The sequence below is a fragment of the Scyliorhinus torazame genome, chromosome 6 (assembly GCF_047496885.1).
Source record: "Scyliorhinus torazame isolate Kashiwa2021f chromosome 6, sScyTor2.1, whole genome shotgun sequence".
Classification (NCBI taxonomy): domain Eukaryota; kingdom Metazoa; phylum Chordata; class Chondrichthyes; order Carcharhiniformes; family Scyliorhinidae; genus Scyliorhinus; species Scyliorhinus torazame.
The window spans coordinates 317,241,488-317,258,233 of record NC_092712.1 but is presented as its reverse complement, the minus strand read 5'-3'; the positions used below and the strand labels follow the sequence as shown (position 1 = coordinate 317,258,233).

The window sequence follows — 16,746 nt, the reverse complement described above, 5'->3', positions numbered from 1 at the left end:
TCCTGACGACGGGTGGTGTGCTGTCATCACGGTCAACCAGTCTTGCATCAGATTTAAATTGGACACCGGCGCGTCTGCAAACCTCATATCACAGTCGGATCTCGACAGCATCCGAGACCAACCTAGCATTCTTACACCAGCCTGCCAGCTCCTTGACTACAATGGTAATGCCATAGCTGCCAGTGGGTCGTGTCAGCTAGGTGTCTCTCACAAGGCAATCAAGGCAACGTTGAGATTCGAGATCGTCCGGCCTGACAAGGCATCCCTGCTCGGTGCTCACGCATGCAAACTCCTAAATCTGGTACAGCGAGTCCATGCCATGTCCTCGACACCGGCGACGGCCTCGCCCAATGCGAATCTCCAGGCTAAGATAGATGACATTCTCACACAATACCACAGTGTGTTTGATGGGATGGGCATGCTCCCTTATTGCTGCAAGATATTGCTCAAGCCGAATGCCACCCCAGTCATCCATGCACCACGCCGGGTGCCGGCTCCTCTCAAGGATCGCCTGAAAGCGCAGCTACGAGAGCTTCAAGACCAGGGCATCATCTCAAAGGTCATGGAACCCACAGACTGGGTCAGCTCCATGGTCTGTGTCAAGAAACCCTCCGGCGAACTCCGCATTTGCATTGATCCCAAAGACCTGAATCGCAACATAATGCGAGAGCACTAGCCGATCCCGAAGCATGAAGAATTAACCTGTGAGATGGCTCATGCCAAATTCTTTACCAAGCTGGACGCCTCCCGTGGTTTCTGGCAGATACAGCTGGGCGAGTCCAGTCGGAAGCTGTGCCTGTTTAACACTCCGTTCGGCAGGTATTGCTACAACCGCATGCCTTTTGGTATCATCTCAGCTTCCAAAGTATTTCATCGCATAATGGAGCAAATGATGGAGGGCATCGAGGGGGTGCGAGTCTATGTGGACGACGTGATCATCTGGTCCACGACGCCCGAGGGTCACATCGCTCGCCTCAAACAGGTTTTCCAGATTTGGTCGGTCCGCTATCAAGTTTCTGGGTGACCACATTTCACAGCAAGGTGTGCAATCTGACACTGACAAGGTGCTGGCAATCAATGCCATGAAGACAACAAAAAGGCGGTCCTCCGTTACCCCGGAATGGTACATTTTCTCAGAAAATTCATTCCCAACATGGCATCCCACACCACTGCCCTCCGGCATCTCGTTAAAAAGTCGACAGTGTTCCAGTGGCTTCCCGCACATCAAGCGGAGTGGCTTGAGCTGAAGGCGAAGCTCACCACAGCCCCAGTACTGGCGTTCTTTGACCCAACCAAGGATACCAGATATCCACAGACGTAAGCCAGGACGGCATTGGGACGGTGCTCCTCCAGCGAGACGATTCCTCGCCCTGGGCTCCAGTGGCATATACCTCCAGGGCCATGACTCCGACTGAACAACGGTATGCCCAGATCGAAAAGGAGTGTCTGGGTCTCCTGACAGGAATAGTCAAGTTTCATGACTACGTATACGGTCTGCCAAAGTTTACGGTGGAAACAGACCACAGGCCTTTAGTCCACATAATCCAGAAGGATTTAAATGACATGACACCTCGGCTGCAGCGAATTCTTCTTCGTCTCCGCCGATATGACTTCAAACTCATCTACACACCGGGTAAGGAGCTGATCATCACGGATGCCCTATCCCGATCCATCACCACGCCTTGTGAACAGGGCGACTTCATTCGCCACATTGAGGCACAGGTGCAGTTGTGTGCCAGCAACCTCCCAGCCACTGATGAACGAGTTGTCCAAATACACGAAGAAACTTCCAAAGATCCTCTACTGCAGCGCGTGATGCAACACCTTGCCCATGGCTGGCAAAAGGGGCAGTGCCCCCAGTTCTTCAACTTTAAGGACGAGTTAACGGTTGTTGAGGGGATCCTTCTTAAACCAGATAGAATTGTCATTCCCCAAAGCATGCAAACCATGGTGCTCAGTCAGATCCATGAGGGTCACTTTGGGGTCGAGAAATGACGATGCAGAGCTTGGCAGGCAGTTTACTGGCCTGGCATCAGCCAAGACATTGCCAACACTGCACAACTGCACGGTCCTCAACTGCACAACATGCCAGAAATGTCAACAGCTCAGCCCAAGGAAACACTGCAACAGCACGAGATTGTGACTCCTCCGTGGTTCAAGGTGGGGATAGACCTCTTTCACACAAATGGGCGTGATTACGTGCTCTTGGTCGACTACTTCTCCAGCTACCCGGAAGTGGTGAAACTGTCAGACCTCACGTCCAAGTCAGTCATCAAAGCCTGCAAAGAGAAGTTTGCCAGGCACGGCATACACAGCACAGTAATGAGTGACAACGGCCCATGTTTCTACAGCCAAGAGTGGTCCGACTTTGCACGATCCTACCACTTCAGGCATATCACATCCAGTCCCCATTACCCCAATCAAACGGGAAGGCCGAAAAAGGGGTCCATATTGTCAAGCGGTTGCTGTGCAAGGCTGCAGACTCAGCCTCGGATTTCAACCTGGTGCAGTTGGCATACAGGGCAACCCCTCTGTCGACTGGTTTGTCTCCGGCGCAGCTGCTCATGAATCGCACTCTGAGGACCACAGTTCCAGCCATCCATGTTCCAGACCTTGACCACCTCACGGTGCTGCAGAAAGTGCAGCGATCCAGGGACCAGCAGAAGATCACGTATGATGCTCATGCCACGGATCTGCCTGCGCTGGCTCCAGAAGATGTTGTTCGCATCCAGTTACCTGAGGGAGGCTGGTCAGCCCCAGCTGTTGTCGTCAGACAGGCTGCCCCCAGGTCTTTCATTGTTGAAATGGCTGATGGCTCCATTCTACGGCGCAACAAGAGGGCACTGAGCAAAGTTCCCTGCCCACCACCTGACCCCACTTCTCTGCGTGTCACCATGCCGCCTCAGGACATCTCACACCACGTGGCCACCGATCTGGCAGCGATCCCGCCTGTCCAGGTGCCGGTCTCCCCCCTCCACCTCTGAGGCGATCAACAAGAATTCGTCGCCCACCACAAAGCCTGAATCTATAGACTTAAATCTTGTAAATTTTGTTCAGTTTGCTCTGTATCTGCACGATAGCCACCTTCCCATGTACATATGTTCATTCATTCAGCACTTGTACATAGTCATGTATGTACATACCGCCACGTTCCAAAATTTATTTTTTAAAATGGAGATGTCATAATATCCACTCATGTATATAATGAGATGCCGACAGGCAGTGATTGACACACAGGATAACCAATGAACACACACGACACAGAACAACCAATCACCAGACAGGACACCACCACTATAAAGCCCACAGGGCATTAAGACTCTCGCTCTCTCTACAGGACACAGCTACTGAGATAGTTAGAGTGCATAAGCCAGTGAGCACCATCTCCATGAGGTAGAGAACTAGTCTGGTCAAGCCAGTAGGAGGTTATCAGTTAGATTAATAGAGTGTCAACTCACAGCAGACCATGTACAGCAATCAGCTAGTTCATGAAAACAGAGTTGGACCATCTCCTGTGTCAGAAGTCTGTTTCTAGTTTCACTGCATCCAGTTGCAGTCAACGTTGAACCAACTCACCGAACACATCAGCAGCCATTCGCGTGAAGCAGGTCACAATGATTCCAATTCTGGAAAGAGAAAGGAACGCAGGCAGAGGTGGAGGCGGGGAGGATGGGTCATGGAGACCGTTGATAAATTCTGTATCCAAGGCCTCCGACCACACAGCAGATCTAAGCTTGAGCATCTGTTTGGTGATGTCCCAGACCTATTGCCTCCACCTGCGAACTGTGTTGCAGAACTTTACTGCAATGAAAGATTGCTTGAACAGTGCAATCGTTACATATAGCTCTTCAAATCACACTTGCCAAAGGCTGTGGATAGTCCCATCTCAGGTTTCTGTCACCCTTGGCAAGATATGTAAGAAGTGCCTACAGTGAGAATCAAGCCTGCTGTTACCTTTCTATTAATACCATCACATTTTTTCCTCATTTCAAACCAAGCCCAAAGCTTCTGGCTGATTACATAGACTGAGTTGGCAAAACCCATCCAGACAACTGGCACCAATTGATGCTTTTACTGAGAAACACTCAACTATAAAGCCAGTTTTCTTTGCTGTACCTGCTGCAACTTTCCTTGTGGGCCCCTTCCTGCGGCACGGTAGCACAGTGGTTAGCACTGTTGCTTTACAGTGACAGGGTCCCAGGTTTGATTCCCAGCTTGGGTCACTGTCTGTGCGGAGTCTGCACGTTCTCCCCGTGTCTGCGTGGGTTTCCTCCGGGTGCTCCGGTTTCGTCCCACAAGTCCCGAAAGCTGTTAGGTGAATTGGACATTCTGAATTCTCCCTCAGTGTACCCGAACAGGCGCCGGAGTGTGGCGACGAGGGGATTTAAAACCCAGTTTTAAAACTAATTTCTGTATATTCTTGGAAGGGAATCCAATGTCTTGCATCCTTTGTTGTCGCTTTGACGACCCTCATACGGATCACAAGGAATCACTCATTGTCCTCCCAGTGGGAGCTCGTTGAGTAGGGGTTCCCATACTAATGGGTGGAGGCCCATCCAGTTGGGACTCAGTATCGAGCCTTTTCAATGCCCCCCCAGACCCGGACTGGGAGCTCCTGTTAGTCTCGGGCAGGGACACTAGTGTTGTAGCTGCAGAGGCAGCTTCTCTTCTGAGTCAACTTTATCGTTGCGTTTCCTGGATTACAACAGTAGTAATCCCAGTTTTTTTATTTCATCCCAGAGTGCGCTTGACACATTTTGAGATAGAAATCAACAGGAGACCAGGTTATTTTGTCCTTTGCAGGGGTTTTTGAATATTTGGAGGAGTGTAAATAGCTCGGAAGCAAATCTCAGTGTCTTCACAGAATTATAGCTGATTAAAAATCCTGAATTTTGCTACTTTAATGACTTCCTTTCAAGAATCCGGTCTGTACTGGGCTTTGCCACACCCCCCCCGCCCCCGCCCCCGCGCCCCCGCCCCCCCCGCCCCCCCCCCCCCCCCCCCCGCCCCCCCCGCCCCCGCCCCCCGCCTCCCCGGGCCCATGCGTGAAATACCATGCAACATCTGAGAGAAGGTCTGTAATGCAATCCAGAGAGGAAATTTCGAGGAAAGTGATCACTTACAATACCAGACATCACGTGACTGCTGGCATCCATCTTTGGTCAGTGCCTTTACTTGAATTCTTCAACACAAAGGTCTTCTTTAAAGAATTCAACATGTCTGCGGTTAGCTGGTGCAGCTGTACGTAGATCTCACTCAGTCACCATATCCGTCATCATGACACAAGGGCCGGCAGTGCCTCAGTTCAACAACTCAACTGAAAGGCAGCACATTCAACCCTGCAGCACTCCCTCAGCCCTGCACAGGGTGCGTCAGACTGGATTGTGCACTGAAGTGGCATGTGAAATCACAATCTTCCAACTCAGGGGGCCGAGAGAGCTAGACACTGAGCCATGGCTGAGAGCTTAACTTGAAGTGTTTCAGCCATGACAATCGTCCACGGGATGTGGTGGTCACTGGCTGGGCCAGTATTTATTGCCCATCCCTGGGGGCAATTAGGAGTCAACTGCATTGCTGGGGGTCTGGAGTCACATGTAGGCCAGACCGGGTAAGGGCGGCAGATTTCCTTCCCTAAACGACATCAGTGAACCAGATAGGCTTTTACGACAATTGACCCCATGGTCACCTTTTGACTTTTAATTATAGATTTTTATTGAATTCAAATTTCACCATCTGCCGTGGTGGGGTTCGAACCTGGGTCCCCAGGTAATGCAACAATACCACTCCACCACTGCCTCCCCATAATGTGGATGAGACTGGTAAAGAGAAAATTCAGCAGAGGTATTTCAGATCTTCGAGGAGGAAGTCGATTAAACTCTGATAATATGTTAGCAAACTTCACAATCAAGGGATACGGGTCAGGTTGAGGTGCAAAAAGATACGCGAACAGTTTAGATTTAATTACTTTCCACAAGAGATAGTGAATGTGTGAAACAGGTTGCCCAGGAGAAACCAGTCAGTGAAGAAAAGGTTTTGGGAGGATTGAGCAATATTGAAAAGAGGCCAGCAATTGAGGAGGAAAAATGATAGGGCCAGCCAGAGGGAGCAAAGCATCTTATTCAATTGTCTAGCGAATGCGAATGAGGACAGCGAAGCTGGCAAGGAGAAAATTAGATTTGGGAGAAATTTGGCATGATTTTGTTATATCGTGAGTATTACTTTTAAAAAGCTGCTAGATATCATAGCATCATAGAATCATAGAATTTACAGTGCAGAAGGAGGCCATTTGGCCCATCGAGTCTGCACCGGCTCTTGGAAAGAGCAACCTATTCAAGCCCATACTATCCCCGTAACCCAGTAACCCCGCCTAACCTTTTTGGACACTGAGGGCAATTTAGCATGGCCAATCCACCTAACCTGCACATCGTTGGGCTGTGGGAGGAAACTGGAGCACCCGGAGGAAACCCACGCAGACATGGGGACAACGTGCAGACTCCGCACAGAATGTTTAGAATCTGCAAATATTCACAACACTAAAGCAGCCTATGCACACAACTGGGGCGAGATTCTCCACTCCCGCGCAGGTAGGGAGAATCGCCTGGGCGGCCAAGATTTCCCGGGACGCTGGTCCGACGCCTTCTCCCAAGCGGTGGGAATGGCCCGGTCGAGTTCCGCGGGCCGCAGGCCGGAGACACACAAAATGGCGATTCTCCGGCACCCCTGCTATTCTCAGGCCCGGATGGGCCGAGCAGCCAGGCCAAAAATGCAGGTTCCCCCCGGCGCCGTCCACACCTGGGGCGAAATTCTCCCCAAACGGCGCGATGTCTGCCGACTGGCGCCCAAAACGGCGCCAATCAGACGGGCATCGCGCCGCCCCAAAGGTGCGGAATGCTCCTCATCTTTGGGGGCCGAGCCCCAACATTGAGGGGCTAGGCCGACGCCGGAGGAATTTCCGCCCCGCCAGTTGGCGGAAGCGGCCGTTGTTGCCCCGCCAGCTGGCACGGAAATGACATGTCGGGACGGCGCATGCGCGGGAGCGTCAGCGGCCGGTGACAGTTTCCCGCGCATGCGCAATGGGGAGAGTCTCTTCCGCCTCCGCCATGGTGGAGACCGTGGCAGAGGCGGAAGGGAAAGAGTGCCCCCACGGCACAGGCCCGCCCGCGGATCGGTGGGCCCCGATCGCGGGCCAGGCCACCGTGGGGGCACCCCCCGGGGTCAGATCGCCCCGCGCCCCCCCCCCCCCCCCCCCCAGGACCCCAGAGCCCGCCCATGCCGCCTTGTCCCGCCGGTAAATAGGTACTCTAATTTATGCCGGCGGGGCAGGCAATTTATCGGCTGGACTTCGGCCCATCCGGGCCGGAAAATCGAGCGGGGGGCGCCCGCCAACCGGCGCGGCCCGATTCCCGTCCCCGCCGAATATCCGGTACCGGAGACTTCGACAACCGGCGGGGGCGGGATTCACGGCGGCCAAGGGCCATTCTCCGACCCGCTGGGGGGTCGGAGAATGACGCCCCTGATCGCTGCCTGGTCGGGAACAGCGCACGAACGCTGGGGGGGGGGGCGGCCTGCGGGGGGGCGAGGGGGGAATCCTGCACCGGGGGGTACCTCAAATGAGGGGTGGCCCGCGATCGGTGCCCACCGATCGTTGGGCCGCCTCTCTGAAGGAGGACCTCCTTCCTTCAGCGGCCCCGCAAGATCCGTCCGCCATCTTCTTGCGGGGCGGACTTAGAGAGGACGGCAACCACGCATGTGCGGGTTGGCGCCGGCCAACCCGTGCATGCGTGGATGACGCCAGTTATGCGGCGCCGGCCGCGTCATCTATGCGGCGCCGCCTTTACGCAGGCGACAAGGCCTGGCGCGTGTAGATGACGCGGCCCCAATCCTAGCCCATTGTCAGGGCCTGAATCGGTCGGGATCGGGGCCGTTTCGCGCCATCGTGAACCTCGACGGCGTTCACGACGGCGCGGCCACTTCGGCGCGGGGGTGGAGAATCCCGCCCCTGATCTATAGCAGCGTTTATACTCCACATGAGCCTCATCCAGGCCACAGATGTTGGATAAGAGTGAACCACATAGTTGTGGGTCACATTTAGGACAGGCTGATAACAACTGCAGATTTCCCGAAATGACGTTCGTGAACAAGATGGGCTTCTATGACAATTTGATAGTTTCATGCTCACCATTCCTGAGACTAATTTTGCATTCCAGGTTTTTACTCAATTCCCAGCTGCCATGACGGGATGGAACTCCTCCCCCTTAATCCAATAACATTACCGCAACGCTACCAACACCCCAAGTGGCAACCTTCAGCGACAAATGATCAGTTTACTGCCTGTAATAATTTGAGTACAAATTGCAAACACTTACTGTAGGAGGGTGTGTATATTTGGGACGAAGACTTGGGGAGAGGTGTAGAGCAAAGGGTTAACATCAGGAGCACCTGATATTGATGTAACGACTAACGTATCTATGAGGTCATGTCACATGGTTAGGAGATTGCGCTCTGGTGAGAAGCAGAAATACATCTTGGTGTAGAGTACTGAGATGTACATAATTCTGTAAATAAGAAAGAATATTTTATACATGTTAAATAAACCCGATTGAGATGAAACAGAGCAGTTATGGTTAGTTGAGATCGCTACACCTAAAAATCCAGACGTTACGTTTCCTGCATCAGTATCCTGGCAATAAACAGATATAATTCCAGAACCCATTAACAAAAGACGAAGCAATGGTACAGGCAGGTCTGGAGACACGTGTGCAGCTCTTTAATGGGATCTATAATGAAACCTTAAAAATAACAAAAGAAATAAATTAAACAGCAATGCCTAATGGTTATAGCTGGAAAGATAATAGTGCAAAGAAATATCGTTTAGATCTCCACTTTTTATTCAAGTGTAATTTAAATTAAGTAATCTGATAAGGAGCACTTTTGATGCTAATTACGCAGTGATACAGAAAAGGCAACACTGTACGCTTTCCATAGATTACAAACTGTGAGCCTCCTTTCATTCTGCAAAAGAAAATAATGGAAAAATGTAATTGCCTAGATTGCTTTACGGGGGAAAACAGCCGTTAGTCCGTGAATAAAGTCCGTGACAAAGTGAAAAATGTTACAGAGGGCGTCAGAGCAAAAACACGTACAATAACCTCAGTACATTATTGGGACTTTAGAAAGTATCGAGCTGGCTGGCTTCATTGTGGGCCTCAGTCCACTGAAATTTTCGTGCCCCGTAGATCATAGCCCCTCAGCGGAGTCATGAACTACGGTCTTGATTCAGGAGCCTTTTGAAAGTCTCCATGGTTCCTCGAATCTTTCATGCTATCCAATGTCAACTCGTGCCTCTCAGCCACTCCCCATGGCTTCTCATACTCTCCATGCCAACTCAATGCAACCCATCTCCTTCCATGCCCCTTCACTTAGTAGGCACTATGTACATAATCAATCAACCATATAATAGTAATTTCAAGTATGGAAATGTTGAGAAAATAAACTGCTCATTCAGGCATGTTCTCTGAAATAAAAAACACTGCTGTTCCTACAACCCACAAAAGTACCAATCGGACAAGGATCAATAACAGAGGCTTTAAATACTTCACATCGCGTAATCTTAACAAAATAAACACTGAGACATTGACAAAAGAGGTCACATAGCAAACAATTTATGTTAACCACTTCAAGATATCAATCAAGCAAAATCAACAATTCACTTCAGTTGGAAAAACAGATCACTCTGCTAAACTAATCCTTTAATTGGTCGAGGCTGCCTGGGATTACACCTGTCCTTGGTTGATTGGTTATGTGCATAGTGCATGCTGGGTGACAGGGCATGAGGTGACATTGAGTTGGCGTGGATGTTATGAAAGGCCATGGAGAATGGGTGGGGGTGGGGGAGTTGCAGGAGATGTGAAGGCCTGTCTGCTCTTGTGAAACTAAGTCTAAGAGTAAGCAGTCTTACAGCACCAGGTTAAAGTCCAACAGGTTTCAGAGCACAGCTCCTTCATCAGGTGAGTCATCGTAGTTCACAGCCCCTCGGCAGAGTCATGAACTTCACTAACCTGAGGAAGGAGCTGCCCTCCGAAAGCTAGCGATTCCAAACAAACCTGTTGGACTTTAACCTGGTGTTGTGAGGCTTCTTACTGTGCCCACCCCAGTCCAATGCCGGCATCTCCACGTTAATTCTAAGAGAATGAGGTGAGCCTTCTAACTAGCCTGCATCAGCACCTGCCCACCCCCACATTGCCTGTCGCCCCCTCCCCCCCCCCCTGCCCCACCAGCCCCGCCCCACCCACTGGCCCCAATGCCAAGATAAAAGCGACACCCGAATGCGTATGACCCAAGATTCATGTCATTTTGCTGTTTGATAAGTTTGGTGAGTCTTTGCAAGGTCACAATACATTAGCGTGTTGAAAGGAGATACTCCAGTCCTTTCACGGTGTTAATGGAAGTTGATTGAATTTGGCTGCTGTTATCAGCTGATTAGAATGCTACGCTCACCAACCTTACAGAACTCCAAGATACGGGCTCAGGCACTTTTCTAAGATGAACAGGGACTGGCATCCCTGGGGGCAAAGTATCTTAAAAAGGATAATTTGTAAAAACCATCCAATTCCTCAGTAATTAAAAGGACCACACAACGTTCTAAACAGAGATTTGACTTGTGCAACTGTTCAGCTTCTAGCCGAACACCAATCCCCAGTCGCTCACTGTTCTCAAGCAGTTGTAACAAACTTTGGATTCTGTGGTTTCTTCAGCTGTAATGTGGATGGGGTTAATTTAATATGGATAGTCCCAAATTTATTATCTCATCCATAGTTTGATAAACAGGAAAGCCACAGCAATGCATTGTTACTGGCTCTGCTACGAAGAAATATTTGACATTATCTGTCCTTTAAAGAGAGAACGTTAAGGAGATTATTATTTTCTGCTCAACATTATGAGGTGTTTTGATCGAGTAAATAAGAGGAAAGTGATTGCACTGGTGGTTCAATAATTAGAGGACACAAAATTAAGGACAGACAGACATCCAAGCGACACACCATCCTGACTTGGAAATATATCCCCATTCCTTCGCTGTCACTGGGTGAAAATGCTGGAGACCCATCTCTGACAGCACAGTGGGTGTACCTACACCACATGGATGGCAGCAGTTCAAGAAGACAGCTCACCACCGCCTTCTCAAGGGCAACTGGGGATGGGCAATGAAAGCTGACCTAGCCAGCGACATTCAAATCCTGTGAAAGAACAAAAATAAACAAAAAAAATTCTAACAGAACAAGTGGAAAAATTAGAATTGCTTGTACGCAGGGAGCTGGATTGAATTGGATTGGTTTATCGTCACGTGCACCGAGGTACAGTGAAAAGTATTGTTCTGCGTGCAGCTCAGGCAGATCATTCCGAATGGTAATCTTTATTGTCACAAGTAGGCTGACATTAACACTGCAATGAAGTTACTATGAAAAGCCGCTAGTCGCCGCATTCCGGCACCTGTGGAGGAAGAATTCAGAATGTCCAAATTACCTAATAGCACATCTTTGGACTGTGGGAGGAAACCAGAGCACCCGGAGGAAACCCATGCAGACACGGGGAGAACGTGCAGACTCCGCACAGACAGTGACCCAAGCCGGGAATCGAACCTGGGACCCTGACACTGTGAAGCCATAGTGCTAACCACTGTGCTACCGTGCTGCCCACACATGAAAAGAAAATACATAATAGGGCAAACATAAAATACACAATGTAAATACATAGACACAGGCATCGGGTGAAGCTTACAGGAGTGTCGTACTACTCAGTAGAGAAGATGTGTGAAGAGATCAGTTCAGTTTATGGCTGACCGCTCTATTGAATGGCGGCTCCATGGTGAAGATGGCTGTTGCCGGAATGACAACCGCCTGAGGCTTAGCATTATCGCCGGGCCCCAGGCCACGCCTGAATGAAGGTGGCAGGGGCAGTTTCAGCTGTCCTGTGCCCCACTCCCCGGGGGGGGGGGGGGGGGTCGCAGGGTGGAGTTGCGGGGCAGGGAGGGAGGTAGTAATTATGGTCAGGATGGATTGGCCCTCAGCAACCCTCCACCCCGCTCCTCTCAATGCCAGATCTGCGATTGCACACGGAGAGCCTTTGGACGAGGGGCACCCCAGCGGAGCCCGCAAGCAACCCCACACCGGGATGCGCTGGCTGGGGATCCTCCACGGCGTGCCGCCTTCTGCCGCCAGTCCACAGACCCTCCCACGACAGACTTAACCAGGGTAGAGACAGGAACGTCGTGCAGTCCCCAACTGCCACCCTCCAGCCTAATTAAATGTGCCCTGCCAGCAACCCGTCATGGGGAAGGCCTTGCCTATCTCTTCGCAGTCTCAGTTAGCCTAACTCTACATACTGCAGCTGTCTATCCTATCAAACCTACACGCTTTGTAATAAACTCTATGGATGGAAAATTGCAGATTTAATTGTACAACTTTCTTTGCTTTCAACAAAAGGAACAGGCCCACCTTGAAAACAAGGGAACAATGAAGTGAAACAGCCTCCAACCCTGGCTCAAGGCACAGATGAGAGTCCACAAAAGGCTTCAATCGCAGTTTCAACAGAGTTAGATGTAGTATTCTCTCTCAGAAGTCTATATTTATCTCTCTCTGACTGCGTTGCCAGAGAAAGTTGCAATGAAAAAAAACACTTGGGGGTGGATTCTCTGTTCTGGAGACCAAATGCAGCTGGCCAATTAGAATTGCGGGAACTGCGCACTCTCGCTGGGAGCGCCGGCTTCGAGAAATTCAGTCCGAATCACAGGCCGACCTGCGAATTCGAACAGCCAAGTTCAAATCCACTGGGCAGAGACAGCCAGCCGGGGAAACTCTGGGCCTGCCCTGTAGACAAGGCAGCAGAAGATAATCGGTCCCATTCAAAAGGATCGATTGTTGTGAATCGCGCAGATGCAGCCAGTCGTTTTTGCACCAGTCACCTCCACGTTAAGTGCCTGGTGTGCGAGCACATCCGACAGATGGGGGTGAGCGAGGAATGTGTGTGTTTGCTGCAGTGTTATGTGGAGCCGAGGATTCACACACAGGTTGTGGCAGGGAGATGGTCAGGATACTTGGCCAGGACACGATGGATGGGATCAGGGGTGTGGAGGACAGGCATGACTTGGAGACAGCTTGGGATCCTCAGGGGGAGGGGACATCCCGAGACCACGTACTTGCCATCAAGTTGTTCCCCGCTATTCACTGAGGTGCAGGCATACGCCACCCAGCAAGCCCGAAACGTTTGAAGAGTTTACTCACCTTCTTGCTCCCCTCAACGGCCTTGGCGCCCGGATTCCGCTTGTAAATACTGGCACCAATTCACTCCCGGCTGAGAGGGCTGGGGCATCACGAGGGGCTGGAGAATCGGGCTTTAATAAGATGTAAATGGGTGCGTTCGCACTGTGTAGCCGGGGCAGGGCGTGGAGTTTGCTGCCGCCGCCACCGTGCGACCAGAGAATCGGAACCGGAGGCCGATCCCGTTTTTTGGCCGCACACCATTCTCTGCTGGATCGGAAAACCCACTACCAGCCTCCGGCAATGGAGAATCCAGCCCTTGGTCCATACAATCCTGGGAAACAAATGTTCAAACCACATTGAGCATTGGATCCACTTTCCAATGATATTTCAAAAATGGTCGACCAAGATGCTCAAGTCATCTGAAATCCTTGACTGGAATGAACTTGACCACTTTAGTGAATTATTTACTCATTTAAACCCATTTCCCAATACGTGGATCATTCATTTTATTGATGATTTTTACAATTATTTGTTCAAAGCTCCCAAGCTATCAATGAAAAGTTCAAATTTTACTGCCTGATTTTACTGTGAAACCAAATAACATAAACCTTTCAGTACCTGAAACCACGAGTGGCATTGTTAGACTGATCCATGTGTACTCCACAATTGTAATCAACGTACACCATTCAAATGTCCTTATTTCTTTTTAATCAAGGTGCGAAATTGGTAATGCTCAGACTTGCATGCTTTTTATTATTGATTGGTATGTGAGGATCCTTGTAGCTTGCAATTTTAATTTTTGCCTGTTTTTCATGGGATTTGCAAAGAATGTAGCATCGAGGTTTGGTCAACTGGTTGACTGAACTTGGCAAGGAAACCAATTGATGGCCTGGAATTTTCTACAAAGATATCCAATTGGCATCAAAGAACAAAGAACAAAGAACAAAGAAATGTACAGCACAGGAACAGGCCCTTCGGCCCTCCAAGCCCGTGCCAACCATACTGCCCGACTAAACTACAATCTTCTACACTTCCTGGGTCCGTATCCTTCTATTCCCATCCTATTCATATATTTGTCAAGATGCCCCTTAAATGTCCCTATCGTCCCTGCCTCCACTACCACCTCCGGTAGTGAGTTCCAGGCACCCACTACCCTCTGTGTAAAAAACTTGCCTCGTACATCTACTCTAAACTTTGCCCCTCTCACCTTAAACCTATGCCCCCTAGTAATTGACCCCTCTACCCTAGGGAAAAGCCCTAGGGTTTCTCTGGTTGCCCTGTCAATTATCTTCAATTTGTGTTCCCTGGTTAATGACCCTCCTCTCAGCGGAAATCTTTGCTTAAAATCCATCATAACTTTTTTAGGGCATCAGCTAATAATACCAATAACATTCTGTAAATTATGTCCTCGTAGCAGTTCTCCAGGCCCTCCATTGGCCAGAAGAGGAACTGCGGAATGTTCTCGGGATTCAGTGTCGGGACATAGAGCCAGGTCACTGTTAGGGGTCCCAGGGAGAGAAGGGTCGGGAAACCTGGCGGGGGTCACGAGGGTCGGAGTGTAATTGGGGTGACAGGATAGGTCAGGGGGTGGAGGGGTGCTGGAAGGAGGTCTGAAGGTACCTGAGCCTTCAGGGGAGGGCACCCTCCATCTGAAAGGAGGCCCTCATGGAGGCAACAACCCCCCCCCCCCCCCCCCCCCCGTGCCCCTGCTTCTCACCCAAGATAAGGATTGTTACATTTTTTCATTCTCTGGCACTTGATTTGCCATCTGCCCTACAAATTAAGGCTGGATGGGGAAGACCCTTAAGTCTTAAAGAGCCTTAATTGAGGCATGGGCTGGTTCTCCTCTTCCCCCCCCCCCCCCCTGTGGTCCTGCCCACCCCACCATTAAATTGCCTCCAGGGCAGGGCAGGCAACATCCCTGAGGGAATCCTGTCTGTGCAATTTCATGCCCCTCCCAGCCCTGCCCCCCCCCCCCCTAAACACATTAAGTGTGGGGGAGCATAAAATTCAGATCCATGTTCAATTCTTAATTTTGCACCTGGGCAGATGGAGGATTGAACCACAAAGAAGAATTGTCTCCACATCACCCTGAGCTTGATTACCACTGGGGCTCTCCTGTCATTGGGAAAGGATGAAAAAGCATATCTTTATTACCTCTCACATGATCCCAAAAGTTTAGAATTCAAATTGAAGTTGGAAGGATCCTCACATACCAATGGAAATTGACAATCGACATAAAATACTCCATTGCCTCTTTTTCTCAATAATTCCCAGTTTTCCCCTTGAGCCACGCAAGTTTACAATGTCTCACTTACGAGAAACCGCCAGTACATCTCAAGAACACAGCACAAAGGAAAGAATTGTTAACTCACCACAACAACAGCCAAATACCACAGAGGCTGGGAATTTGAAATAAAAACAGAAAATACCAGCCACGCTCTGCAGGTCTGGTCAGCGCCTGTGGATCGAGAAACAGATATGGTTGGAATTTTACCAGCCCCTCGACGATGGCCTGTGAGTCAGGAAAGCTGAAAGAAGGGTGCCTGAGGGTGGCGGGAGGATAGCCTGAAATCTGCCCATCACCATGTCATGTTTGGATTTGGACTTGATTTATTGTCACTTGTCCCGAGGTGCAGTGAAAAGCATTGCTCTGCGTACGGTCCAGGCAGATCATTCCATACATGAAAAAACGTAGGACATACGATAAATACACAACGTAAGTACACGGACATCGGCCGAATCATATGGGGTGTAGTGCTATTTAGTCGCTTCAGACCTGTCAGTGAACATAAAACAGAAAGTGTTAGTGTTAGAAGTAAGTTCTAAAAGGATAGTACGGTTATAAGAGATGTAGGAAGAGGATCTGTGGGAGGGAGCCCACAGGAAGTCGCCACGCTCCGGCGCCATTTTGAGAACTAAGCAAAGGTTACAGATTGGCTGCCCACCAAAAACCCAGTTGGGCAACTTAAGGAGGCATTTAAAGACCTCATCACTGCTCTGTGGCACAAGAGTTCCATTATGGGCACTCAGCAATCCACAGGAGGGGCAACTGACAATGCAACTCTGCGCATCCCTCCCACCACGTCCCCCCCCCGCCCCGTCCCCCCCGTCCCCCCCCCATTCACCCCCCAGCACCACCACCACTACAACCCTCTCTCCCTCCACCAATCGCTAGAGCATGCCTGCCTGGCTCCAGTGCACTGCAAACCCATTATCCCTCCTAAAAGGGAGCATTATAAGACATAGGAGCAGAATGAGGCCACTCGGCCCATCGAGTCTGCTTCGCCATTCAATTATGGCTGATATGTTTCTCATCCCCATGCTCCTGCCTTCTCCCCATAACCCCCGATCCCCTTATTAACCAAGAACCTATTTATCTATGTCTTAAAGACACTCAGTGATTTGGCCTCCACAGCATTCTGTGGCAAAGAGTTCCACGGATTCACCACCCTCTGGCTCAAGAAATTCCTCCTCATCTCTGTTTTGA

The 16,746-nt window shown here is 50.3% G+C and overlaps 1 long non-coding RNA gene across 1 annotated transcript in view; it reads right to left on the bottom strand.

Moving 5' to 3' along the window:
* LOC140425630 (uncharacterized) overlaps positions 1–12,828 on the bottom strand; it is a 42,287-nt gene extending 29,459 nt beyond the window's left edge. Inside the window, exons 1-2 of the long non-coding RNA XR_011947913.1 lie at positions 12,492–12,828; positions 8,367–8,555 (exon numbers count right to left, since the gene is read on the bottom strand). This is a non-coding gene — a long non-coding RNA (uncharacterized lncRNA). The remainder of the gene's footprint in view (positions 1–8,366; positions 8,556–12,491) is intronic.
* Between the last annotated feature and the right edge of the window lie 3,918 nt (positions 12,829–16,746).